At 46.5% G+C, this 27,522-nt stretch overlaps 1 protein-coding gene across 2 annotated transcripts in view; it reads right to left on the bottom strand.

Moving 5' to 3' along the window:
- The window catches only part of ATOSB (atos homolog B), a 436,391-nt gene extending 410,292 nt beyond the window's left edge, over positions 1-26,099 (bottom strand). For both annotated transcript variants that reach the window (XM_078674669.1, XM_078674668.1), the window contains exon 1: positions 26,005-26,099. The gene's annotated coding sequence lies outside the window, so the exon portion shown is untranslated. The remainder of the gene's footprint in view (positions 1-26,004) is intronic.
- Positions 26,100-27,522: the final 1,423 nt, after the last annotated feature.

Genomic DNA, 27,522 nt, shown 5'->3' with positions numbered 1-27,522 from the left:
GGGTGGACAAGTCTGTGTTTTAGAAAGAGACACGAGTCCCCGCAGCCCGAGGACCGCTTTACGGCCCCCCGCAGAATGTCGAATGTCCTTCTAAGTGGCCATTCCGACAGACGGACATCTCCCAGAGTTTCATTTCAAAATGGAACAGCCCAGACACAACTGGCCACCCAGCTCCCCTCCGCGGGAGAAAACAAGCCCCCGAGACCGGTTATGTTATGTTAAATGGATTTTGTAAAGCGCGCAGCTACTCAATTTAGTGTCCCGACGCAGAGGCGTGATAACAGCATTCACTGTGCAATAGTGACCACCGAACTGAGCATTAGAGCTGAAACAACCAAGTTTTAAGTGATTTCCTGAATGCCAGAAGATTCTGCATCATCCTTAATTCCACCGGCAAGTTATTCCACAATTGCGCCGCTTGCACCTGGAAGGAGCATCCCCCAATCCGTGCTCGGAGGTATCTTGGGGTTCGTGCCAGCTGATGTGGTGCAGACCTTAATGTGCGGTGAGGGTGGTAGAATTGGACTCTCTTCACAATGTATCCGGCACCTATGCCGTGGAGAACCTTAAATGCCAAAACCATGGTTCCAGGATGTTTGGGTCCAGTTCTATTCCACCGCTTTGCCTACTTCATTTGTACAACGACCAAACATTGTCTTTCACAGTTTAATTTTTTCATTTCTTTGTCTTGTGTATATATAATTTTGTTTTGTAAATATGTCAATATCTGTACAAAATATATAATATGAGATAAAATCCAAAACATCTATATATATATAAAAAAAATGAATAGAAAAAATAAAAACAAAAATACAGTTTTGTGAATTTTAATACATTGTGTTGAATTATTTTTTCAATAGATACAGTCCTCTTGATGTAAAATTAATATTTGGGCAGTCGCCATTTGGTTGTTTGCTAGCGAGAGTGCTCTCTCTCTCTTTTTCCATAAATGGGTCTCATCGGGGGTACAGCTCGAGTCCGGTGTAGTGAGCGCTTGATCCAGGTATCGACAAACTTGTCCCACCGAGAGCGGCTCACTTATATAAACAAAGCAGTGATAGGCGGAAGGCCTGCTCTGATCTCGGCTAGAGGTCATTACTTAGGCTGCAGCCAGTCGAGTCTGGCTGTGGGGCTCCTTGGGAGCTGGACCAACACTGGTCTGGTTAAGGCTGGTTGGTCCTCAGCAAGAGTGGCACTGGTACAGTGCTTACAAAATGCTTTTCTAAGCACTATATACATCTGGCATATAGGGTTTTCCATAGGTTACGTCCTTCAGGCACAGGTCACAAAAACAATGGCCTAATTCAGCCCAACACAATCAATGTTATAATGCAATGACACATTTTAGTTTCAATCTGATCAATGCTACCTAAGAATCACTTACATTATTACTATGTCAGTGGTAACGCCGGAGCTTCTATGTAGCCCCACTAGCTGGACCTGCAACAAGAAGTGGTTTCCCAGTACAAAGACACTCCAAGAGGCCTCACAGTGCACGAGTGGCAGTGCGCTTTATGACACAGAAGTCAAGTCAAGAAAAATATCCCAGAGGTCTATGTTTTTTTTACTGGAAAAGTGATGATCCACATGCTAAAATGTCACTCACTCAGGAGAACGTGCAACCTAAAATATGACGTCAGCAGTTAGCAAAAGGTAATTTAGTAAGATTTTCAAGTACCCAGAAATGTTTACAAAAAGCATGACATACGTACTGAAGAAACTCATTAATACTTGGTATTGTAAACAATTAAATGGCATTTTTCACAATGTCTATTGTGTTGTTTGGATCAAAGACGAAGTGTAGGTGGAGGAAGAGGAAGAGAAGCAGGGGCAACTCCTCCACAATAGGGCAGGAGCGTCGCCCCCACTGGCTCAGAGCCAGCTGCAAAAAATATAAAATGATATTTCATTATCGTTTTATTATTAAGACGCTGGCTCAGCCAGCGTGTGCAGGGGGGGGGGGGGGGGAAGGTATGGGAGGGGAGAGGAGGACTGCTATGTGCATTCTTTAAGTGCTCATGTGTGTTTGGCCGGCCGTCTCAGGTCGACCAAAACACACATGCGCACTTAGGTTTCTAGAACCCGGCTGAGTCGAACAGCCGGGATAGAGAGAAAGCGCACAGACTCCCTGACCTGAGCGCAGCATCTCTCTAGCCTGCTCAAGCCAATCCCCACAGAGAGTCTGTGACGTAGACACCAGGCGCGCGATGCCCATTGGACTCAAACTGCTTCAGCCCCCACCCCCTCCTCCTCCAGTTGTGTGTGGCAGCCCGGGATGAGACAGCTTCCTGGGCACAAACACAGCGGCACCCAAGTACTTCACAGGTCTTTTAAAGACCATTTGCTTGTTAATGAGGCTTTGATATCACACCCTGCTTAGAGCCCCTGCAACTCCACTCTGCCTTTTGCTTGAAGACTCAGCCCCACCCGAAATTTGAATCTAGTTGTGCCTCTGGTAGACACAATGTCTGTTGGGACAAGGAAGTCCCAGCACCAAGCTAAGTTTAACTATTACAAAAAAAATGTTTTTATTATTATTATGATCCCTCATCCCTACCCCTGCACCCCCTCCTGCTCTCCCCCACACCCCATCCAACTGCTTCACCACTTTTTGTATGTGGTGGGCGCCACTGAGGACAAGTCCAGTGCGGAGGAGGAAGCAATGGCAGCAGGCAGCCAGGAAGAAGTGTGAGAAAAATAGGGATCGAGGTATTTGGGGGATAGGACGGGTGAGGAAGAGGGTGGTAAAAGGATAGGGTAATCTATCAGAACAGTAATATTTGCTGTGATAAGTGAGATAGTAAGATGTACTCTCCTACACGAACAATTATAAGCGTGATCTTCAGCACCCGTCCCATCACTTGGGTATTAAATAAGGGCACATCACCATTTGAACACACCTGGAAGTTAAGAAAACACTATTGTGGTGGGGCGGTCATACCATGTCCAGCTTTTCCTGCATTTAAAAACAAATGCAACATTAAATCTCTCAAACTATTATTCTACAAGAGGAACTTCTAGTTGCCTGTAACAATTACTGCCTCAACAGATTCTAAATACTTCTGTGTAGGATAAGGGGTCCTAACATACTCGTCAGAAATTCATTTTTTTATTTTAAAGAGGTAAAGGGGTTCAGTTCGAAGATCGGAACCAGTTTAGAAATAAGTGATTTAAAATGTGGAAGTCTCTACCCTGCCCATGTCTCATCACTAACCCCTATTCTTATGGAGTGGCCTTATGTCTTCAGTGACGTTGTGGAGGTGTGCACTTTTTGTTTCTCCCAGTTACCTGATGTTTAGGTGGTACTACAGTCTTTCTTAAGGTGTAGAAAAGAGAGACAGTGGGTTGGAATACAGCAACTGAATGTAAAGCCGATTAATTCCCCCACAGAAACACAGCAAACTGTGAGCTCAAAGGAAACAACATCCACTGCAGCAATCCAGGTGCTATGAGACCTGGGACAATACTATACATTTTTTCTCTCCGCTTACAGACCCCCAAAGAAGGGTCCCATATGACCCGAAATGCATAGGGAATATGTGGAATTTGTGAAGTAATCATGAAATGAAAACAAATATGTAATTGATTAAAGAAGAAGAAGGAATTATGAAATAAATAATATTCCTTAAAGAACATGAGAAAGTGTGGAATTGTTGATTTAAAGAGAAAACATTTGAAAAGACCACAGAAGTCATTGGAAAGGTGCTCACACCCACAAAGGGCGGTATCATCCACCCTTCCGTGCTAACACAATACTATACCAGACACACCCCTCAGTATGTATTCGGGCCCCTTAAAGGAGCACTGTTAGCAACAGCTCAATGTGGAGAAGACAGGCACAGACGAAACTCAAGAGTGAGTTAAAGGTTGCGGAAGAAATACACAAAAAACATGGACCTGGAGAAGACTTGAGGCCCCTCACAAAAATGCATGGCAAATATATATGAGGCGGGGACAAGGCCCATCATATCCTAGCCAATAGACTTAAGGCGCAATTAAGCAGGGAAACTACGATTGGCTTGAAAACTTCTTGTGTCCGACTCACATTCAATATCAAGCTGTATGCATCAGACTGATCAGAGAATGAGACAATAAACTGGAGTTTCTTAAAATGTTAGAAGATCAACTACAGGAGCTGGAGCCTACCATACAAGAACAGGAGATGGATTGAAGCATCCATAAACATCTCAATTAAATAAGGTTCCGGCCTAGAACGGCTCAGTGGGGAATCCTACAAACCGATACCAATACTTCAGAACATGTTTCAATCCTTCAGACACACTTGTATGGTTACCAGTCGAAGGAAGATGCCCCCATTTTGGGGGAACACTATTCAGAGTGCTCAGTCTATAGACCAATCAAATTCCTCAATCTGAATGTGAAGATTTATATGAAAATACTAGTGATGAGACTGGCCCTGGTGCTTCCCACACTAATCCTCAGAGACCAATCAGGTTTCATGACAAGGAGACAAACATTTGATGATATCCGACATGTAGTCTACCTTGTCCAGAAGGTAAAGCAAAACACATGTAATGCTGCTCTTTTGACTCTTGATGCCCAAAAAGCCTTCAACAGGGTGGATTGGCCTTTTAAGATAACAGCAATGGGGCGAATCAGGCACTTTCTTACACATGGTACTAGCAAGTTAACATACCCTAAGTCTTCTTGGATGCGTTTCATTTGAGGCACTGGTCGGTCATAAGGTCCCTAAACAGTGGAATAATCTCCCATTGATGCTTAGAAACACGGATAACCACTGGGCCTTCAGATAAACTCCGAAAACACACCCATTTTGTTGGCATGGCTAGGAGGAGAGACTTTCCTGGTTCTCCCCTCGAGTTCGTATCGCCATGAAGCCTTTTGTTTTATGTGTGGCCGGCACATGGATGAACTCAATGGTTGTCTTCCAACGACTGGATTACAAAATCAAGAGATTGGTCATAAGTTACACTGAGGGCAGGTTCATACATGGTCATGGTTAAAATCAGGTCGTAGGAATATCCCAGGGCACTATGCAGGTGTTTGTGGACGTTCCACAAGAGTGCCGAGGAAGTTACTCATCTACTTGTTGGAGCAGACACAAGCATGAAGAAGCACCTCCCAGAAGTCATTTCTAAACACTGAAAGTCAACTCGTCATACAGGTCACAGAGAAAGCCTACAAGTTAATTTTGATGAATAAATGTATGACTGAGGTACAGTTAATCATCTTCCAAATGCTTGGTCTAGATGCAAATTTCAAGTCAAGTCCAAAGTTGTCCTCCTTCCAAACATCCTTTCATAGAGTACAGGATTAGAAGCCACCTTCTTTTCTTCATGTAAAACGAGCACCAATCGAGAGACAGTTATTTTGAATGAGCCTAGATGGGTATGTTCCTCTGTTAACATGGATAAGGTTTGAGTTAGCTAATCCAGGGGTTCAGAATATCCAATTTGTTCAAATTTAGTGAGCTTAAAATTTAAATTTAAAAGCTCAAATGATAACAATGAATTATGTTACCATTGATCTGTAATCATCAACATTCCTACTGAGAACCATGATTTCCAAAAAAGACATTTGTTGCTCCGTTTTGTAGCTGGATTTCAGCATCACAGAGGCCCTGCTTCCAAATCATAGATGTGTATGCAAAAGTGGGTACTATTTGCTTCTGATTTGGTGACTTTTTTTTTTACACTAAAAAATAGATGATCGATCAAATGGCAAATTGGAATACTCACCAAAATAATATCAGTTTGGCGTGTTAGTCTTATCTTTCCTAAGACAATAATGAGAATGTTGTATCAGGAAAGCTTTACAGTAAATATATAACGAATGGAAGTAAAAACTCCTCCTTTCAGATTATTTGCTATGCAATATTGACCTTGCTACCTTGTCTTTTTTTCTTCTCCCCTATAGGAGATTAGAAAGAAAAAACATAAAACCTGTGGTTAAATACGCATTTGTAAAGCCTATATCTTCCCCCAGAAACTTAAGTGTATCTTCTCCCATTGACAGCAACCAGTCTTAACTATCGTAAAAGTGAAGTCTAACTTCTCTTCATTATTTCTATCAAATCTATCTATCTATCTATCTATCTATCTATCTATCTATCTATCTATCTATCTATCGATCATAGGATCCCTAAATATTTAATTGCTTCTCTGTATCACTTAATGTTTGTGCCTTCAAAATGTGCCTGCAGAATTAACATAAGGAGAATATTTTCAGGCTTAACCAAAGTGTATTTTTGCCTAGATACTGCACCCATTTATTCCATTAAAGTTAACAGATAGTTACCAATTGCGCCTGGATTGTTAATCACAAGCATATCATCGGTATACATGTTTTTACATTTCTTTAATTCCACATTTGAATCCTCATAAACAGGGCCCTTCTTGATGCTGATAGATAATGCTTTTAAAGCCAAATTAAAAAGGAATAAAAAATAAATTAGATATTTGGTTTCAAAAAACATTTCAGAGTGTCACGAAGCAAGCAGGAGCTATGGGCTCTAAGCAGCTGGGCCAAGTACCCCTTCCGCACTTGACTCTCAGTGGTAGTGCAAGTCGAGCTATCCAAGGCTTCTTATGGAGGAGGTAGCTGTTGGGCAAATACAGCCTCACAACTCAATGTACATTCAACAAGTTCAATAACTGAATGTCCAGCCAATTACTTGCTTTTATAAAAAGTAGTATCTGTACCCACGATGAGAAATAAATACTGTACACACTAAATAACATACTTCATAACGTTTGTATTCTAGCTGGGTTCCCTGCAGGCACTAGCGTCCCACTCTTCTATACGGGCCGGGTTATTCCCATTCATGTGGGGCAATATTCAGTCTAGGCTCCACTAAAGAAGAATAGTCTTAAAAGTTCCACAATTATTAGTTTAAGTCAAAGTGTCTCAGTGCTACAGTTAGAGCTGTTACCTCCACCAACGAGCTCTGCGACGCAAGGTTCGGTCGGACCCGCTCCCACTGGAGACAAGACCGAGAGCCTTGGAGCGTTCAGCGGTGCAGGTTCGAGGTAGATGGTGGCCGGTGGCAGGTGCTAGCAAGGAACAGCAGTCTCTTCACAGCTCGCACAGGTCTAGAGCTCTGGGGCCCTCCTCCACTGTGGCAGGAGGTGGCCTTGGATCTGGCTGGCAGACTCTGCGTGCTCCTCATAGTCCGATGATGATGTAGCAGCTGTGAATTCACAGTCTGCACTTTATTCGTGAGTCATGTTCCACTCCTCCCTTCACAGTCACCATCTGGCAACGAGGGTTGTGAACAATGCACATGGGAAGATGTCTCAATCGTGCGGCGGTTCTGATGTGGACCAGAATATCACACTCTGCTTCTGGGATCCACTCAACAGGATCCTCACTGGACCCTGCTTCCTCCAGGCAACCTCCTGCTCCTCACAGAGTCCTCTGGTCTTGGATGTAGCAGAAGCTGGTGCTCTAGGCTCCAGGGCGAGCAGTCTGGTTTCTCCTGGGTGATGTTCCCTCACCCAGCTGTAGACTTGCAGATCCTTACTCCTCAGTCCTGGCCCAATTAGGTCTTTCCATCTTGTGCTAGTATTCATTGCTCTTCTCAAGCTTCAGCCAGCAATTTTTCGAATGCTAAACCCCCACGTTCAATCATTTTTACAGAGGCTCCAGAGATATTCATCTTCTGTAAAAGCCAATTCTGCTACATTACTACTAAAACCTGCTTTTTTCTCACCTGCTAAGGCCTTATTGTCTGCAGAACTCTTCACAAGTACTAATGGATGATCAATTACAATCCTTCATAAATAATAATCTTCAACTGGCGAGCAAGGATAAGGACCCCACCGGCTGGTCTTTTCGCCACCTGCTGAGAAGTAAGTATGGTCCATCGATCTATATGCTCGAAGAGCCATGACAGTATGTACACAGAGCAGTTTAAAATTAATGGAAATATAAAATAACCTGCTGCCATTACTGCACTTAGGTGACAAAGTCTTGTTATCCAAAAGACTTTGTAGAAAGATCTAAAAATGTGAATTTATACCATTCGTTCACCACTTACAACTTAGAGAAGCCACTAAAAACTTTTCCAGAACTAAACACATGCAGCTTCAAGGTCTGCTTAGTGTCAACTGGCCATTCTTTGAAACCATAGAGCTATGGTTTCAGGAGGAATCTAGCAGTTATCAGTGGCGGTTGTTAGTGGTCAGGGATGGAGGGCTGGGGTAGAGAGGAAAAAGAAGAAAAAAAAAAACCATGTGGCCGGCCGCCACTTCTCCCGGTCTCCAGTCCCCAGCAGGAAGAACCCTGTTTCCCAGGCTTCCTTGAGCCAATCACAACGCTGCAATGCTGACTTTGTGATTGGTCTGAGCACCGTGGTTCGGCGCTCAGACAGGGACTGGAGGCTTTGCATGTTCCTCATCAGGCTGTGTAATGCAGCCTGTTGGGAAGATGCAAAGTGCGCATGAACTGTTTGTTCGGCCCAAGAGAGCCGGCCAAACAGTCATGTGCACTTCGGGAGTGAAAACCACTCCTCCTCCTGCTCTTGCCAGCCCCGTCCTGCCACTGACTCCAATAGGAAAAATACAATGATAATAATGATACGTTATTTTTTTTTTCCTTATAAGCAGTAGGGGGAGGAGTCGCCACACGCAGTTACTTACCTAGTTTAAGAGGGCTGAGAAGGACTTCAGAATGCCCTGAAAAAATAAACACCAGCCTATAATGACCTCTAGCAGGGTCAAGTGACCAGCCTGTATATAAGATGGAATAAACCACAATAAAATATTTGACAAATCTATACCCCATAAAAAAAACAAGTAACAATTAAAAAAGAATTGGGCAGTAGGCCCATATAGCTAAACCAACAAACAGATAATTAAATTATGAGGTTTTAGTTAAATACAAGAGTAAAATCTATAGAATACGTCTAAGGTTACAGCGCAGATCCTTTCCAGAGTAGGGCTCTGCCTCGTTCCTCGACTCTACCGCCTAACTGAATTCATCAACACCGGATTATGGGATGGAGTAGGGTGGTAAATCCCTGAGAGAACAAGGTTCAAAACTGCCACACCCTCAGGACCCAATCACATGTGTTCAGGAAACTGCTGCAAACTGAACTATTCAGACTCGCTTTCTACAGACCTTCTGGGCACCGGGAACCGAGATGGCAGAATATCCCCTATCAGCACCCTCCAGACTGACCGTTTTCTCCCTTCCCACCGCTTATTTCCTCTGATAGAACACTTCCTCATCATGCGCTCTGAAGTAACTGAAAAGTTATACCCAGCACACTATAAAACCCAAATAAATAAACCTCTTGGGCGATTCTATTATGGGCAACTAGAGTCCATACAAAACTTCCAAATGTGACAATTTTGTTTTCAATCATTAACTGGCGTCTGTTGTGTTCATCTCCACATTGTTTTCTGGCATAAACATGCACTATTGGTGCACTTCTGGGTGTGTCCTGGTGCGGATGGTTTACCTATCATGATTAATAGGCATGAAAATCTAATGTCCATTGCAATGACTTGTTGGCATTTTGCAGCTAAACTGTCTCCGTCCCTCGCTAAACATAATATCAGCTCAAAGTGCCTAGAAACTATTTTCTGGAGTGTGTTTAAGAACCAAGTGCACATTAACATTAGGATTCTAGGCCCACTGTAGGGCTGTCAGATGAACTCAGGCTCAGAACACTGCCTTCAAGTGGAACTTGGAGTTCAAAACAGAGAAGAATTCACTTCTCTGGTCAGGGAGTCACATTTGCGGATTGTAGAGGTGAACAGCGGCCCACTGCGGAGGACTCCACAATGGTCGGCTTATTTGGTCATGGACTCCAATATCGATAACCCAGAGTCTGTAGACAACACTCATTGTTTAAGAGTGAACTTCATTCTATCCAGCTAACCAGACTGCTGCACCGGGGCACTTGTGTGTTTCGGTGTGCTGTGACACACGTAGAGGACTTACTCTGGTCACTCCCAGATGGAGCGCTTATTTCTCTTATAATCAGCCAGTGCAGCCAGGAGCTCATGGGAAGCCATGGTGAGGTAGCGTTGCTTGGACAGAAAGCCAGCTACAGCTCTACAGAGGAGTAGTGAAGCAGGCAGGACTTAGGAAGGAAAGGTCTCACATGGCTCCTTTCTATCCACATAAATGTAATTTTTATATAGGGCCTATTACTTGTAATCGGCTAGTTTCAAAGTAGTCACACTTACTACCAGATAGGAGAATCAATGACTAGACTAAGGCAATGCCACTAACCTTGTCTGCTAGGAGACTAAGCCCCTCCAAACACTGTACACATTGCTGCTCAAGCTCCCGGTTAAATGTGGGCGAAAAAAACCTGTCGAACTACAAAACATGTCAAAAGTCGCCCCTTATGTTCCTTGTGGTTCTACTTGCCCACCAAAAAGTGGATCAGGAAAATCTCCATGAACTACACACAGAGCACAGACCACCTGAACTGCCGAAGCATGCACCGGACAGCGGTGGTGCAGTAATAATGTGTGCACTGCCCCGTTTTTGACTTGTGGGAAGTTGAATCAGGTCAGATAAATTCTGTAGTTTTGCGCTGTGATCCGTATGCACCAGGTATAAGAGAAAAAAGAACACATAATAAAAATTCTCCCGGCTTCATCGCCATAGCGTTAACAAACCTGCATCTTTACAAGGTGTGAACAGAGGTCTAGATTTCTGAAATGATCACAAGGCACATGCTATGCTTAAATACATGGAGTCCTTTTAGCGCGTTGCTACGTAGGCTCTGAGAGACCGCTGCTGAGTATGAAGCATCCTGTTGTCTGCCCCATAAGGCCCGGTGTGCACCGGTGGACAGTGTACCAAGCCCCAGCTGCCCAGCTGGTGCAGAAGACTTCCAGGCCCAGCGCTCACGAGCAGCAAGTGCACTTACTCTGGTTGGGGCTGGCGGGACCAATGCACCCATTGCAAGGATCCGTGCTCAACTGACCCTATGACCACAGACTCAAACCCTGGTAGGTCCACCCCGACTTTCATCCTCATAAAGTAAATGAAAGGAGTGCCAGTGAGCGGGGTAGAATACTAGTTGTAGGTTTCCAAGACAGCCCTCGGGTGAAGGTGCGCTTTACAAAGACACAGATGGGGTATCTCAGGACGAGAGGCTCTAGATGGGCAGAGCTCAAAGAGCATAAACAAAACAAAAAAATCAAGGCATGAAAAGAACCCATAGTTTAAACACATCCCCGTGCCTGAGGCAGGAGCTCAGAGGTCAAGAGGGCATGTTTGGACTCGCTCAAATGTAATAATATATTCAAATATACTCAGTGACAGAACAAAACAGCATGAAAATCCCCAGAACTGGGCACCCCAATAGCAGGACATCATGAGTATGTAACCAATTAAAAAGCCTAGGACATGAAAAATATGCAGCCAGTTACAAGCAGGGAAAAAACAAAAACAAAAACATATCAGTTACAAATGACAGCTGACACTTCCTATAACGTGTATTTCAGCCATGAATTCTAACAGTCTAATAAAAAAAACTTAAATAAACGCAACACCGACAAGTTGAAGGTCTCGGAGGGGCAGGGAGTCTGCTCTCCTCCGCCCTCCAGAGCGAGCCTGACTCCCACTGGGGGGCAAGAAACACCCCCACCGGTGCAGAGGGCCCCGCCCCACAATGCAAACACTATAGTGTCTCACACGAGGGCCACCCCTAAGGTATCCGGAGTGACCCGGGAGGGGTCGGCTCGCAGCACATTCAGTGCACATACCATCGGAGCGAGCAGACCTCACGTGCCTGAGGCGCGAGCTCAGAGACGAGGAGGGGCGTGCTAGGAGTGTAAACACGCACCCCGCCCGTCCCTGAACCCTGCCCTCAGCTCTACACTTGTGCAGGAGAGGAGACGGGCAGGGCTGCTAACAGGGACCGATGGGAGGGGAGGCCCAGGCAGGCAGGGCTGGGGTAAAGCAAGGGGCAGACCACGGCATGATGCAGGGGCTGCCAGGACGCTCGTGGTCGGCACGAGGGCCGGGTTCTCAGAACTTTCCCCGGTCTGACTGTTGACATGGGTTTGACTTACTCCCCAGTTCCCGGGAGTAACAAATAGTTACTCACGTGAAGAAATGTTTTGTAAATCGGCCTCATGCTTTCATTTGACAACCTATAACGCTGTGGGGCGGTGGCGTGCTATCAGGCTGTGAAGGGGTGGTGGTGGTGGTGGTGGTCCGATCAGGCTGTGTGTGGGGGGGGGTCCTATCAGGCTGAGGGGGGTGGTCCTATCAGGCTGAGGGGGGTGGTGGTCCTATCAGGCTGAGGGGGGTGGTGGTCCTATCAGGCTGAGGGGGGTGGTGGTCCGATCAGGCTGATGGGGTGGTGGTCCGATCAGGCTGCGGGGGGTGGTGGTCCTATCAGGCTGTGGGGGGTGGTGGTCCTATCAGGCTGTGGGGGAGGTAGTGGTCCTATCAGGCTGAGGGGGGTGGTGGTGGTCCGATCAGGCTGTGGAGGGTGGTGGTGGTCCTAGAACACCACGACCGGTGGTCTCAGTGTACCCAAGGCACAATGGACGCACACCCTTGAAAAGATGACCTGTACAACGAGTCATGGTGTCCTGTCGCCTTGGGGTGATCTGGCAACTAAGGCATTCGCACAATCCACCCTTAAAGCCCTATTGTCTTTAACATATGCATTTCACAATAATGCAGGCCTTCCTGTCTGTATTTAGAACTTGATCATTTGTGGGACTCCTCCGTGGAGGAGCAAAGTCACGAATTCAGGAAACAATTAATGAACGTTAGAAAGAGCTACACACACCTAATATCCCAAAATACCAATACTTGGGATTTGGTTATGAGTCCTATCTAGGTAAGTGCTTTCACATCTAGCTAATGATAAAGTCAGAAACACAACATTTCCCCCCCTTTGTTTGAGGAAACAATTCATACTGCAATTCCAGGACAAGGCATCCTTTCAAAGGAATGACTGAGAGCGGGGCGAAGCCACCCGGAAGCATGTGATGTAGAAGTAAAATTCCAATGCCTACACCTCATGGAGACCAACTATAAGCAACTCAGCCTGAACCCTACCCTGAAAACGAAAGTTGAACCCGACCGCCAGGCCACTGCTCATCTGAATGGGAACAAAATGAAGTCAAGACACGCTTCAGCCTTGTTGGCGCATCAATGCGGTGAGTTGGAGTTCTCATGGCACAGCAAGTTATGGACATACAACAGGGCAGATGTATGCGGGTACAGCCTAATGGTCTACTACACACCAACAGACCTGTAGGTGGCCCAGCCCAAGTTGTCAATCACTGTGTGTGCGTGATCATATGACCGGGCCAGTGTGGCTGCCAATGCCCAGATGGGCACAGTGCCACAAAAGCCCAGCTATGGTACAGGCGGCGAGAGAATGCAGCGCAGAGACTAGTAACCAGCACATTGGTTGACATTTCCATACTGCATTTCCATGGGTCACTCCGACTACCTAAGGCTTTAGGAACAAACAGACAGAGACACCGTGACTATTCATGTGTTCCTATGCCCAGTCTCAGACCTTGGCACCAGGCTATGCCTAGTCTTGGTACTTTCAACAGGCTCTATAAGTTTGACTATTCCTGTACCTCTCTGTGAGTGACCAAGGCCTTGACCCCAGACTGGGTCCCGATAGATTTCTCATTTCAGTTTGCACCATTCGTGGGATGGATTTAGCCCCAGGTTCTGTCCTTCTGATGGCTCCTGGCTCTCTTTATGGCCATAACAGCCCTTGGCGCCACACTGAACTTTTAGACTATGAATCCCACTCCAAGTGAACCCGAGGTCCTGAAGGCATCCTGGGTCATTCTGCCGCCTCTGCTCACTTCTATGACTACCCGAAGCAGTGGCGTAACAAAACTTAAGGGGGCTTCCCTGTAAGGCACATGGAGGGGGCCCCCCCTCTGGACTTAATCAGGAGCTCACAGGTCAGAGTACTGTGCTGAGGGGGGCCCTAGAGCCTTTGCTGGGCGGGGGGGGAGGGGTTGGGGGGTATGTAGGGCAAACTTGACCCGAAGGTATCAGGTATCGGAGCACTTTACATGGGCATCAGTTGCGTTACATAAGGAAACATTCTTTTTTTTTTAAATTAGGCACGGGGAGATTAAACGAGCGTCGTTGTCGAGACTCAGGCCCAGTTCTCCAGATTTGAGGTCGACTGCCCCAGCCGTTAGGCTACACCCTCAAACCCTGCAGGGGCCTATGTTACGCCACTGACCTGAAGTCTCCATGTCAGGCTGGGTTCCTGAAACCTTTGTGTCAGGTGTAACCCTTTGGCACCTCTAGAGGCACCTAAGGCTTCAAAGCCAATCTATTCCAATCACCCTTCCAAAACCCATATGGGCCTTGCTCTGTGTGACTTTGAGACCCAAGTGCCAAGCTCCCAACCTGCCCCGACTGGAAAAAAACAAAATGATGGATTGAGGCCCAGATCTTTCTACTGGGGTGAATGTTTGACATTAGTCAGCATTCTGTCCATCAATTGTTCTTTTTGCATTAGCCACCCCGAGTGGGACGGGTTTGCCCAGATGTGGGTACCATGCTCTCCGTGCCACTGGAGTCAAGCTAGCCTGGCTGATGATGGGTGATACCCCAACATCGGTCCCAGGATGCTTGTTTCCGGTCCAAGGAGGATCTGACCTGGCAGTTCGGGCTGGACTGTTCCCATTGGGAGCATTATCAAGACTGATTTGCATATGGCTGGGTCCAAACTGCAATGGCATGGGGAGCAAAAAACGATGGATTTAGTCCCAGATTGCTTTTCCCTGGGTGAATGTATGACATTGTTCTGCATTCTGTCCATCAATTGTTCTTTTTGCATCAACCTGACTGACCAACAGGATTAACAGTATAGCTGGCACAATACTCAACCTAATAAAATTCCTTCCCCATTATTGGAGCGTTTTAAGAGAAGGCCTATACTCATACATTGTGCCTAGCGCCTTCCAAGGTGTGCTTAGCGCTTCCAGTGAGAGGCTGGACTAGGAAAAGATACTGCAAACGCCTAGGAGGGTGTCACTGCTCATAAACACGCCAAGCATCTGCAAGAGGGTCAAAAAAGGATCCCCGACATTAAAAAGTAAAGTCGTGCAATATAGCTCAGCGAGCTCAACACCAGCTAATGCTATCAAGTGTGATCTGCAGGCCCAAGACCAACTCTGCCATCCCTCCTTGGAGGGCAACACATGCATTATCATTCAATAGACTAACAGTAAAAATGTTAATTCTAGTGCTTAGTTACCGCAGAAGTGCGGAATAGAGCTTGATAGAAAAACATAATAATACTCAAGATAAATGAAAACGGAGACAAGCGTAAAAATCTATTATGTGCGTAAAATACAGCTCAGTTCTGCACTGAGCAGTCACCATAGAGCGAGATTGTTTGACAGGGCTAGACAGACAACCTGCCAGTGAGAATAACAGTATCCCGAGGACAAGTCCTAGTCTTTAGACATCTGTAAATACTTTAAAAAGTAATTTTTCCAAAAGCTTTCGGATACACTTGTAAAATGGACAGATATATATGTACCAAATGCACCAGCCATATGTGATAGCTTGACTCTAGTGGCATGGAGATATATATGTACCGTTTGGTTCTGTGCAGCTTTCAATTGTTTCACCTCGCCACACACATCAGCAGCCGAACCTACGTGGAAGGGACAGGATAAAAACAAACTGAAAACGGAGCGAAGGAGTAAAGAAAGAGGCCCTTGACACCCAACATGACAGAGCGCGTCAAGTCCCGTTCTCACGTTTTGAACTGCTGTTGATATCTGTAGCATTTCCGCTCATTGTAGAGAAATTGTTCTGAAAATGCATGGTTTAGCCACCATTTAAAAAAATAGTAGGAAGGGAACATAGTAAATACCAAAGATTCTTGAGAGAGCAGAGGGAGTTTGGGTGGAGGGGGGCAGTTTGGGTGGGGTGGGGTGTTTCAAGGCAAAGCATAAAGTATTGCAGCATGCCACTGTGCCCTTTCAGACCCCATGCGTTTAGCACATTTCTGTCAAAATATATTATGAAATGCACTATGTGTGTAAATGCTGACAGCATTTCTCATGGGAGGGAATCCACCCCCCTCCCTCCCCGAGCTAACCCCGCTGTGTATATACTCTAGCTTGCAGCGGTCTGGGCAGGTATTTACAGCAAGCCGCTAGAGCAGGTTCACCCCAAGGTCAGGAGACCACAAGAGCTCGTGAAGTTGCAGAGAGCCCCCCCTGTGTCTTCAGATCACCACCGGCTCACACGGTGCTAGTGCCTGGAGAGCAGGATGCAGCGCACAGCTGTAAGTCGCCGACAGCACCGAGCATGCTACGACTTGTAGTTTCTCTTGTCCGCCTACAAGTGAGGGCCTACACAGGCGAGCATCCCCCGAGCTCACGGGGATAAACCAGGCCTGGCCGAAGCCTCCTCCCCCACAGACGGCCTGTCACGGCAGCCAACAGCGGCCCTGAAGCGTGCTGTCCACCGTGCAGCGAGTGAGGGTGTCAGGTGTATCACTGCAGCCCTGCCTGGCGCGCAGCGCTGCTATCCCAGCGCATCGGGTGGAGGCGCTCATCCCGCCACGTCAGCAGGGAGGGAGGGGCGAGAGACGGGACCCGGTGCCTCGCACAGGGCCCTAGTGTGCTTACGCAGTACACACACATGTGCATTCTTACAGAGAACCAGTGTGATGACACACACAGTTTTTCTTTCTCCTCGCAGTGCCCCAATGTGGCTATGCACAAACACCCTCCAGCGCTGCCACACACAGTATCTATGCTCATATACAGCCATGCACACACCTGAAACACCCCCAGGGAGGATGCCTGGCACAGCTGACGTGCACAGCAGGCCCAGGATACTAACTGGCATCCTGCCCACACATAGCCCCCCGCATGCCAAGTGCTTTACACAGGCAGGCACATTAGGGCCAGGGGTGGCACCTTACACAAGTGCTGGCTTCTCCATTACACAGTACCCATGTGCATGCGTACAGATCACCCGGGGCTGCTCTAGGATTCATCTTCTTGTCACGGAGCCTCCTATAATCTCCTTTCCTGCACCCCCTTCTGTTGGACTGCTCTCCCTCATCGCCCCCGTACACTGGCGCCCTCTAACACTTAACCTTCTTCCTTAATCTTCTCCTCCAACCTAACCCTCCTCGTCCGCACTTCTCCTATGTTATGTTATAAAGGACTTCTAAAGCGCGGATACCCCAAAAGGTTTCATGGCGCTGGGAGCACCAGCAGCGGGGCAGAGCAATACTTTAGTCACAAGCCTGTCTGAAAAGCCACGCTTTTTGCAGAGTTCTAAGATGATCATAGGCGGTTGTATTTTATATTTGTAAGCAATATTTATAAAGTGCAACTATCACCCAACGGGTATCTTGGCGCTATAATACGGGAGTTGTCCGCTCCAGATGAAACAAAAGAGGGGTAACAAGAAGTCTTCAATGATATTAGATTCTAGGGAACAGCCATGTTTTGACCTTTTTCCTTAATTGCAAAAGGTTGCAGGACTGTCTAATTTCCAGAGGAAGTTTCTTCCAAAGCTTTGCAGCGGCCTAGCTAAACGCCATGCCTCCTGTCTTTGGTCTTCAAATTTTAGAAGTTATCACCAAGTAGGCAGCAGAGGAACGAAGACTCCTCGTGGGAGTGTACCATGTAAATGTCTCCTGTATGGGTTTAGGTCCGAACCCATGAAGGGCTGTGAACACCAAGCAGAGAGATTTAAACTGGATTCTCTGCATAATTGGTAACCAATGGAGCTCTACAAGGGCCAGAGAGCACGATGATCGGCGAGGTTTCATCAGCACCAATAGGGGGTTGATGCTCTTGTTATCTGGAAGAGAATTCCAGGTACCAGGAGCCAGCACAGCAAACCTGGTTACCCCAGCCTTTTCCTGAGGAATTTGTGGACCTCTAGGAGAAAAAACCTTCTCCCAAATCGCCTCTCGTCCTTCACATAGAACTGGCCACACACTGCACTCAATCTTATCTGCACCTCAAAATAACAGCAAATCTCCCTAGCATCTACAGTGAACACAACATTATTTTCTTTCTTATGAAATCTCCCCATGAGAACAACCACAGCAACAGTGACCAATAAGACCACCTGCAGAGAGAAGAACCAATGCATTCTCTTGGCATTCAACTATCATCTCTCTTCAACCTCTACTTCAGGACATTATACGGCCTCTTCAAGTCCTTCAACATCATGTGCTATATTCACACATAGATTTAAGCTTGTAATCCTCTGGCCTCAGGAACTCACCCCATTGCCTCCAACACTGCTCTAAGAGTTATCATGGTCTCTAGCTTATACCTAGGGCCGCTTGCTCGCAGGCAGGGAGAACCAAATTATGCTGCACATTTTGTTATAGAATTACGACATTATTTTGCAATTTTACATAAAGCAATAACCAACTGAAAGATGACCAGTCAACTGTTCCAAAAAGGACTTCCATGGAGTAGGAACATTAGTCACAATATTTTAGTAACTTTTGAACCATTTGGTAGAAACTTTTTTTTCCTAAAACCTGCATGATGGATTATGAGGCCTATCCATGATTATGTGGAAAACACTGGTGCATCACATAACTCCAGTGGCCCTGCCCATACTTGCCCCCTCAAGTAAATCAGATAAGAAGGGATTTCTATAGCATGGTTACTCTTACATGCATCTTTTCTCATCGAGGTTTCCCCAAATGAGGTTGCATGCTTCCTTTACCATATCATGTTGAGCAGCTCTACTTAGGGACCCCACTTTTACTACTCCAAAGACTGAAAATAATCCAAAATGTTTCAGTAAGCCAACTCCAACACCGTTGCCTATGAAAGCCCATCGCACCAGAACTTGACTCGTTTGATAATCTGTCCAGGCTCAAGACCAAACTATCTGCCGAACGCTACACCTTCACGACACTGCATAGGACACCACGCCATGGAGGATAAAGGCCAAACCTTGAGCCACCTAAAACTGCAGCAATCCCAACAAAACACAGAATTCAAGAGAAAGGGAAGGGAGAGGGCATAGACAGGGTGGGGTTTGCTAGATAAATGTGCGAGGGGACTGGGTTGGGTGCATTACCTGTTTTGCACAACCTACTGTGGACTATGCTTATTTAGAGAACATAACTGATGCGGCTGCTGTGCAAACATAGTATTGCTATTTGACTATTATGGTCTCGATATTTGACCCACCTGCACATTATACGGTTGTAATGTCATAAAACAATAACAAATTTGTTTACTAAAATAATACTAACAGAACACCGTCGTCAGAGAGAACCATTCACAATTAAAATAAGTGCATGGATTGTACAAAACCCTCGACCAAACTCACCATAGACCTAGCACCAAATCCCTTAAAAAATAATAATATTAATAGGGGCTCAAAGATCAATTCCTCAGTCTCCTCTTCCAAAATTCACATGGAAGCACAACAATACATGTGCAACGACTCCGCATGTACCCCTGCCGCGAAAGCCCAAGAGCTTGTGAAACGTGTGTCTTCTTTTGTTGGGTCCTGCAATCGCACTAACTTAGTGTGTGCACAGAGGCCTATTCCTGTCCCTTGCGATGGTCTTGTTCTGTGAACTGAAAGGGCACACCAAGTATAGGCTCATAGCTGGCATAGGACTAATGTCAACGCCCTGGGTTGTCACATAAATTGGCGGTGGCAACAGACTGTAGTTTGGTGAATCACTAGATGAGCAGATCTTTTTCTGTTAGAATGAAGTAAGGTCTACTGACCACACTCCTGTAAGGTTCCGACGATTGTTGTGCATGTCGAGTGCACGCAGGTGATGTGTGGAATGTATATGGCAGTAAGACTTCTTGTGCTGTCAAAGTCAGAGTACGGGGGCCTGTGAGACCCCCTTTTTTAAAATCTGTTTTTATTAAGTTTTCCTTAACAATACAGATACACAAAGTATATGATACTTTTGATGACCCACAAAATAGCGTTTGGAGCTTAGTGTCCTGAGGAGAACCATGTTAAATTATATCATTGGGTTCAAAACGCGTCAACAGGTGTTTAACCATACAAGTGTGTTATGAAATATAATATGTTGGCTCATGATACATGATGTGTTTTAAAGTATTTGAAAAAGTTAGTTACTGAGTCATAATAGTTCACTGTTTGGATTTGCCCTGGTACATGGACTTTTTTTGCAAGCAGTCAAACGTTAACCTACAGGGCGTTTTTTGCTTTCCCCCGTTTCACAAATGAGAAATTGGAATACTAAATACAGAACTAGAGTTAATTTTATTTGTTTTCTCTGGTGTCAAATGTGTTGTTAATGTTGTATTTTGTGATGTAAAGCAATTTGTATATGGATTCTCTGTATTGTTGTGTTCCTCTGTGAATTTTTGTACGATGATTTCCTGGTTTGAAAACTGATGGGTAATTTTTTTTTAAATATATGAACATTTTCAAAAAGAAAATTGAAAGAAAAATAAATAAAACTAACGGTCACATCAAGTGTCATGTGTGATCATGTTGAATGAAGAGTAACTGCTATCAGTACTGGCATGTGTGTTGTTGTGCGATTGTCAAATTAGGCCTAGCCTTACTGATTAAGGGCCAAACTCTTTCTAGTTGGAACAGTTCCCATATCAGGTACTGTAAATGACTAGCTCTCCTTCGCGTCATATTTGTGGCTAGTAGGGTAAGGCATGAAAACAAAACATTGCAGCATTTTTACACCATGCAACATTGTTCAGTTATCGGGCTATTGATGAATATTCAGATAATATCGTCTGATGCTTGTTGTGTGATGTTTGGTAGATGCAGAGAGTCTAAATCTTCGGACCGTGCGGGGGTCGATTTATCTGCACTCAAGTGAATGAGTAGATCCCGCCTCATGATCAGAGCCCTGCGTTGTGTATGGGATCGCTGTGCTACGTGTAGCGCCTTCAGTCTCTCCATCAGTCTTTGCTCCAAGTCTGGGACCACCGACAGTGGCCTCTACCCCTGTGCCGATTTCTTCTGTCCCACTGGGATGTCCTTGGTTCAGCAGATGTCTTGGGCCCAGTCAAAAGGCCAGTTTCCTCTATTCAGTCCCAAACGTCTGAAGGTGTATCAAAAAAAGTGTGTGGCCCATTTTGCAGCTACCCGTAGCCGGGCTGGGAATATCAGAGAGTAACGGATGTCTAGCTCTCGAAGCTGGCGTTTCACTGCACTAAAAGATGCCATCCGTATCAGCACCTGGACTGTATAATACGGGTCAGCAGGATTTTATTGTTTTGGATCCCGATGTCGGACAGTTTGTGTGTTTCTCTCAAAACAGCGTCTCTGTAATCTGTGGGACCCATTGTTTATGCCCCTTGTTGAGCTTTGTGCTGCAGCAACAAATGAGGGACAGAATGCTGAATTAAACAAACATTCACCCCCAGTCAAGAGATCTGGGTTAAACCCATTGTTCTTTTGCTCACTAAGCCACCCCACTTTGGACCTAGCCATATGCAAATCAGTCTTGACCCTGCTCCTCAAAGGAACAATCCAGCTCAAACTGCTAAGCCAGGTCCTCCCTAGACCAGAAACAAGCCCGCTGGGACCTGTTTCGGGGTAACACCCCTCTTCAGGCAGGCTAGCTTGAATCCAGTGGCACAGCGTGCAAGGGACCCATGTCTGGGCATACCCATCCCACTTAGGGTGAAATGTACTGCAGCAACAAATGATGGACAGCATTCTGTCCATCATTTGTTTGCATAGCACTTTTTGCCCAAAGTGGGATGGATAAACCCAGACGTGGGTTCCTTGCTCACTGTGCCACTGGATTCAAGATAGTCTGGCTGATGAGGGGCAATACCCCAAAACTGGTCCCAGGATGCTTGTTTCTGGTCCAGGGAGGACTCGGCTTGGCACTTCGGGCTGTACTGTTACCATGAGGAAAAGGATCAAGACTGATTTGCATATGGCTGGGCCTAAACTAGGGTGGCGTAGTGTGCAAAAGAATGATGGATGTATCCTAGATTTGTCGACTGGGGATGAATGTTTGATTTATTCAACATTCCATCCATTATTTATTTGCGTAGCACCTTGTTGTGCATGCCACCAAATGGAGGGTGAAGGTAGCTTCCGCAAACAGTAAAGTGTACTGTCTGCATTCCTGTGGCTGCAGACATAGACACTGAAGTGAGGAGGATGGAGACAGTCACCTTTTCAAAATCCATGAGAGGCTTGTTAGCAAAAGGCTGCCAATTAGCTCTTACTCAGCATTGTCATTTGGTAGATGTTTGGGTTGAGGGGTGGGACAGCAGTTTCTGTTGTTCAAGTTTCTACAAAGGGCTTGCCCATTTGTCTGTCTCAGGTTACTGCTTCTGGAAGGTGATGACAGCCAAGTGCAGAGGAATCGCACTTCATTGTGCCCATGTTTTGGTTACTGCTGCTTTAAGCCAGCATCATTCCTACCTGATGTGCTGATCATCGTCTTGCATACTGACTATGTCCAAACAGCCAGAAAATTTGGTTTGAATGTGAATCCACCCATGCCTGTTTCTAAACCTTAGACGAGGGATCCACATTCCCTGTCTGGAAAAGAAGTGTAAAAGCGGGATCCAAATCACAAAATGTGGCTCCATTTCCAAGTTGTTCTTCACCAGTGAAGAGAATGCTCTACAGAGTACTAGAAGGACTGCTGTGTGATCAGGGCTAGGGTCTGCATGACAGCCAATTTTCTAGAGGGGAGGGGACCTCACATAAAATGTTCAACTTCCTGGAAAAGCTCAGAGTCTGCCGGGAGCTTTTAAGCACCCCCGCGTGCTCAGAGGTGGAAGGAGAGTGCCAGGCCCTGCAGGGGGAGAGACTGTCAAGGAGAAGCTCATGGTGTTCCAAGTATGTAGAACACGCAGAAGTAGCTAATTATCTTCTGGGAGCAAACTATGTATCAAACTGAATCATGAGGGGCCGGCCAGTCTACCAGTGCAGTTCCTGGAATTAGCTATGTGAAAAAGTTATCCACTAGTGTATCATTGAGGAGATTTCTGCCGCTGGAAGCAAAGGTTTGGTGCTGCAGCCAGAGGGGCTCACCTGCACGCAGGTGCTCTATCATCCCAGAGATGGTAACTGCAGCAAACGAGCACCTGTGCATCAGCCGAGAGGCCACAATTGCCAAATATGAGCTCTCGGCTAGCAGGCCTGATACACATGTGGCTCAGATAGGAGTGAGACTGCAGTCTGTTGCCCCCCCCCACCCCCGAAACCTGAGGGAGTGAAGCCAATGATCACACCAGCCAATGACACCGATCCACAATGGCATTGAGCACGTAATGCAGGTTTGATTCGAAATTTATAGAGCTCAACAAATGCGCCAGAGCACCTTCTGCCTGATCCGCAAAGGTAAATCCTGCTTCCTAGTTGACCATGCTACCTACCCCCCAACTGCTTTCCTGGGGCCCGACTAAAAGTGTCTAAAGCTGCTTGTGGCCTGGTGACCAGCTGGGGAGGGGGTGTCTCAAATTGTGAGTGTATAATAGTTGGGGTGAGTTGGAGGGCAGAGGGAGGCTTGGGGCCTGCAGTGTATAACCAAATGACTTACTGGGTATCAGTTGCACCACATTAGGGTACTGGGTGCTTATGTGTGAGTGTGCATCTGTATGGACATGTCTGATAGCCGTTGCACCGTGTAGCAGTGCGGAGTGAATGATAGTGGGAAACCGCAAATGATTTACGACACTGGACGGCGGTTTGCCAGATATGTTGATTTCTCACCAGAATAGATTTATGTTTGACATTGATTTTACCCGCATGGTCTGGGCCCAAGATGCTGCTAAAAAATTGTTATAACTTATGGTCTGTACATATTTCAGATATCTTTGTGACTCAGGGTATTGAATTATAAGAATTGCTAGGGTGGGATTGGTGCAGACAACATATTGCACCGCATAAGTGTGCTGGGTGGGGGTGTTGATTAGAATCATTCCCAAGTGTGCATATTACTGATGTCAATTGAACACGGTTGTGTCTAGCACTGCTAGTAATAATTCCCAATGTGATTTATGCCCAGAAACACATGATGTTCACGTTGTGTTGATTATTATGTGTATTGAATACAAAAGTTATTCACATAAATCATGTGTGAAGTTTCTTTTGTGATGCTCAAGGTATTTATCGAGAGTGAGTGCTGTGCCAGTGCTTTCCATATGCATCTGTCGTAAGCCTGACTATTCACTGCCAAGATACCCAATGTTAAATACAGGTTATACGGGGTGTGTACTCTCCTGCCCCCAACTAGAGTGGTAGGTTCTGCCTGGGTGGGGTACTGCCTCAGACAACCCGAAAGTGCCAGTTCCCACACTAACCAAATAGAAATATGCCATAAAATATTATGCATCCCATTATTCACTCCTTTTCAGTCCACTACACAATGGCACAACAAAATACCTATCATGATAAGTGCACAACTCTAGTCATCATGCTTTACAAACACTGAAACACTTAAAGAATAGGCCAGACTACAAACCCACTCCCTTCCAATGAATGCAGTAGTGTGCTAACTACAATACAAAAGCAAACACTTAGCTAATATTATAAAGTGCCTAAAACACACTGTAGGCCCATGGCAAATGTGCTGTGCAAAGTAAGCACACAAAACATTAAGCCCAGGGCTCCTTCCTTGCGCAGTGGCCAGATACACCGAGTAGGCGAGGTCTGCGTCGGTGCATAGTGCCCAACACACGCTTCCCTAGGCTGCTTCTTCACAAATTGTATCACTGCACTCAAAGAAGGGCCAGGGTTGTTGCACGACAGTGCCTACATTAAAAATCTTATAGGCAGTACATTTTCCACTATTACGCATATGTCCAATAACTTTCATGGCTAGATTCATGCCAAGTCTTTCCTGTTTACTATATTTATCTCATAATCCAGTTTGTCCTCTGGTTTACCCAATTTCCGCCGAGTCCAGTAAGGAAATGGATTGTTATGACTGTAAACACATACCTCATCGAACTTCCCTTTTTTTATATGTGTTGTACTTGTATCAGCTCACAAGAATACTGGTCCGTTTAGTAAAGAAGTCAAAGTTGGGACCTCACATGCAGAATGTTTCTAATGCAAAGATTTTCAAGGCCTAAATGATATTTTGCTGCTCGGGAGCTCCATTTCCTCGAGCAAGAAATAAGTTGTTGAGGATGTCTGTTCAAATCTGGCACACTAGTACGTATAGCCATTTGGAGTAGCACCTAAAGTCAGTTGCCTTAATACAGAACAGCCCAAAATTTGGAAGCAGAACCCATGCTGACTGTCATGTATGGTGATCACATGCTTTACAAACAAAAATAATATAACACATAGTACAACCATTTCAAGGAAACAGATGTTGCTATGAATCCGTGTGCAGTCAATGCTAGTGCCATGCACAGAAATAACTATTCAAGGCACTGTAATCAGCACGATGCAGTTTCAGGTACTGCCATGCAGATGCCAATCAGTCCCAAGAGTTGCCTTGCAGAGGAGGTGCAGTTCCAGTTGTTAACATGCAGTAAAGGTGCAGTTGTATGCACTGCCTGGCAGGGGTGGTGCATTTCTTCTCAATGCCATAAGCAGGGAGTGCAGTTCTAGATGCTGCCAGACAGCGATGCAGGGCGTACAGCTCGAGCTATGCTCGGGGTACACTTGTGTTCAGTGTCACGTAGATGGGTCGCAGTTCTAGGCACTGTCGTGCACCTCGAGTACCATTCTAGGCACTGGCTCGCGCACGGTGCACATTCTATATTCTTTACTTCTGGATGATGCACTGCTGTGCACAGCTGGTGCATTCCTGGGTCGTGCAGTGCAGTTCTGGGCACTGCCTGGCACGGACCCTGCTTTTCTAGGTCCTGTCATGCCTAGGGAATGCAGTTCTAGGACTGGGCTGGCGTTATGTGTGTACTGTTTACGTGTGGGTTGGGTTTCAGTCAGCTGCTGCTCAGAGAAGTAAAAAAAAATTGTCAAGGCTGCTGCTCTTAGGGGCATCAGAAAACGCACAGTTTATTGAAGGGCACAATGGCAAAAGCAGACCCCCGTCCCCCGGGCCAGGCCGAGGTACCCGAGCACGGGCCTTACCTGCCTCCCCCGACGGAGGGTCTTTATTTTCCGACTGCCTCAGCCCCTGCTCTCCACTCTAAACGACTTCAAAAAGTGACTGCAGGGGAGGCAATGGGAGAGCGAGATTATACTGATTGACGTGCGAGGGGCGGTGCGAGGGAGGGGCTCGCGGCACGGAACGCCCCGCGCGCCCTCCCATTGGTCAGAAAGACGAAAGAACGCCTCGGAAAAAGGCGACTCGCGGTCCCGGAAGCGCCCGCCCACCCTTCCGGAAGATACTGTCTTACACTCCGGAAGTGATCGCTCAGCTGTTGCCTGACCGGGGTCGGCTGCATCTGTGTTGAGGGCTTGCATACGTGGTTCGGTGTGCAAGAGGTTGTTTCATTTACTCACCCAAGGGTGGTCCCGACTTTGGTGTCGTCACGGGACGTCCATCCGCTGGAGAAAGATGAGAAGCAGCCTGCCGACGAAGCACGGGCGAGGCGGGGGTGCACGGAGGAGGCGGCTGGCAGCACCAGCTGGGTGGTGGCCGTGACGTGTCAGGGGCGAGTGTCAGGCTTCGGGCATAGCGCCGGCCCGAGGCAGTCGGTGAGCTGCCAGGGGGCGTCTCTGTGAGTGGGGCAGCCCAGCTTGGGGTATAGCAGCCTGTGAGCAGCCAGGCGGCGTCACTGTGACCGTGTCACCCACTGGTGTTGGGTGCGGCACAGCAAAGGCCGGCCCATGAGCTGTAAGGAGGCCACAGGAGAGGAAGGATAGCCACCAGAGAGCCACAGAGATAGCGCGTAGATGCAGGACCGAGGGGTATGGAAGGTGTGTGCCAGGCAGCGGTCTGCTAAGAAGCAGCTGCATTGCAGCAGTGTTTATTAGAGACTTCTCAGTAGGTGCGTGTCATCGCTGGACACGGTTACCAGGCGGATTTATCACGAGAAACACCATGCCCTCACTCCTTTTTATTTTTTTCCAGTTCGTTGTCATACGGGCATTCGTCTAATTGGTTAAAGTGCAAGAATACAACTTCCAAAATGCAGTAAGGTGTCAAATGAAAAACAACGCCCTGATGACATGACCCAGTCTGACATCCTGTATGATTTCTTCTTCACAGGCAGGATGTCCTCTATGTTTCTGTAAAGGACACAAACAGGGGTCCGCTATGGGGTAAGTGAGAACAGATGGGAAAATCGCCACAACACCGCATTGCATTCCATTGGCTGCTCAAGTCTCAGAGGCAAGCTTAACCCCCTCCACTGAGCCAGTCTTCTTATCGCCTGGCAGTAAGCTATCAATTATCTCCCCCTCCATGACTTTCTGACGTTGGACACCCTGGAAGACTCCCGTGCACGACTCCACCGAGTGGTTAATCTTTTAAATAGCCACTTATGCAGATTCAACATACCGTCTTTAACGTCATCGAGGCAAAAGTGCCTAATAGGCTAGACCTTGGCTTGATTGAGAGGTCATGGAGTCCATGGGTAAGTCCTGGCTCCCAAACAGGCACAGTAGAAGTGTGATTTTTGCATGGGCTACAATAGTCTGTTT

The sequence above is a fragment of the Lissotriton helveticus genome, chromosome 2_1 (assembly GCF_964261635.1).
Source record: "Lissotriton helveticus chromosome 2_1, aLisHel1.1, whole genome shotgun sequence".
Classification (NCBI taxonomy): domain Eukaryota; kingdom Metazoa; phylum Chordata; class Amphibia; order Caudata; family Salamandridae; genus Lissotriton; species Lissotriton helveticus.
This window is presented reverse-complemented; position numbering and strand designations above follow the sequence as displayed.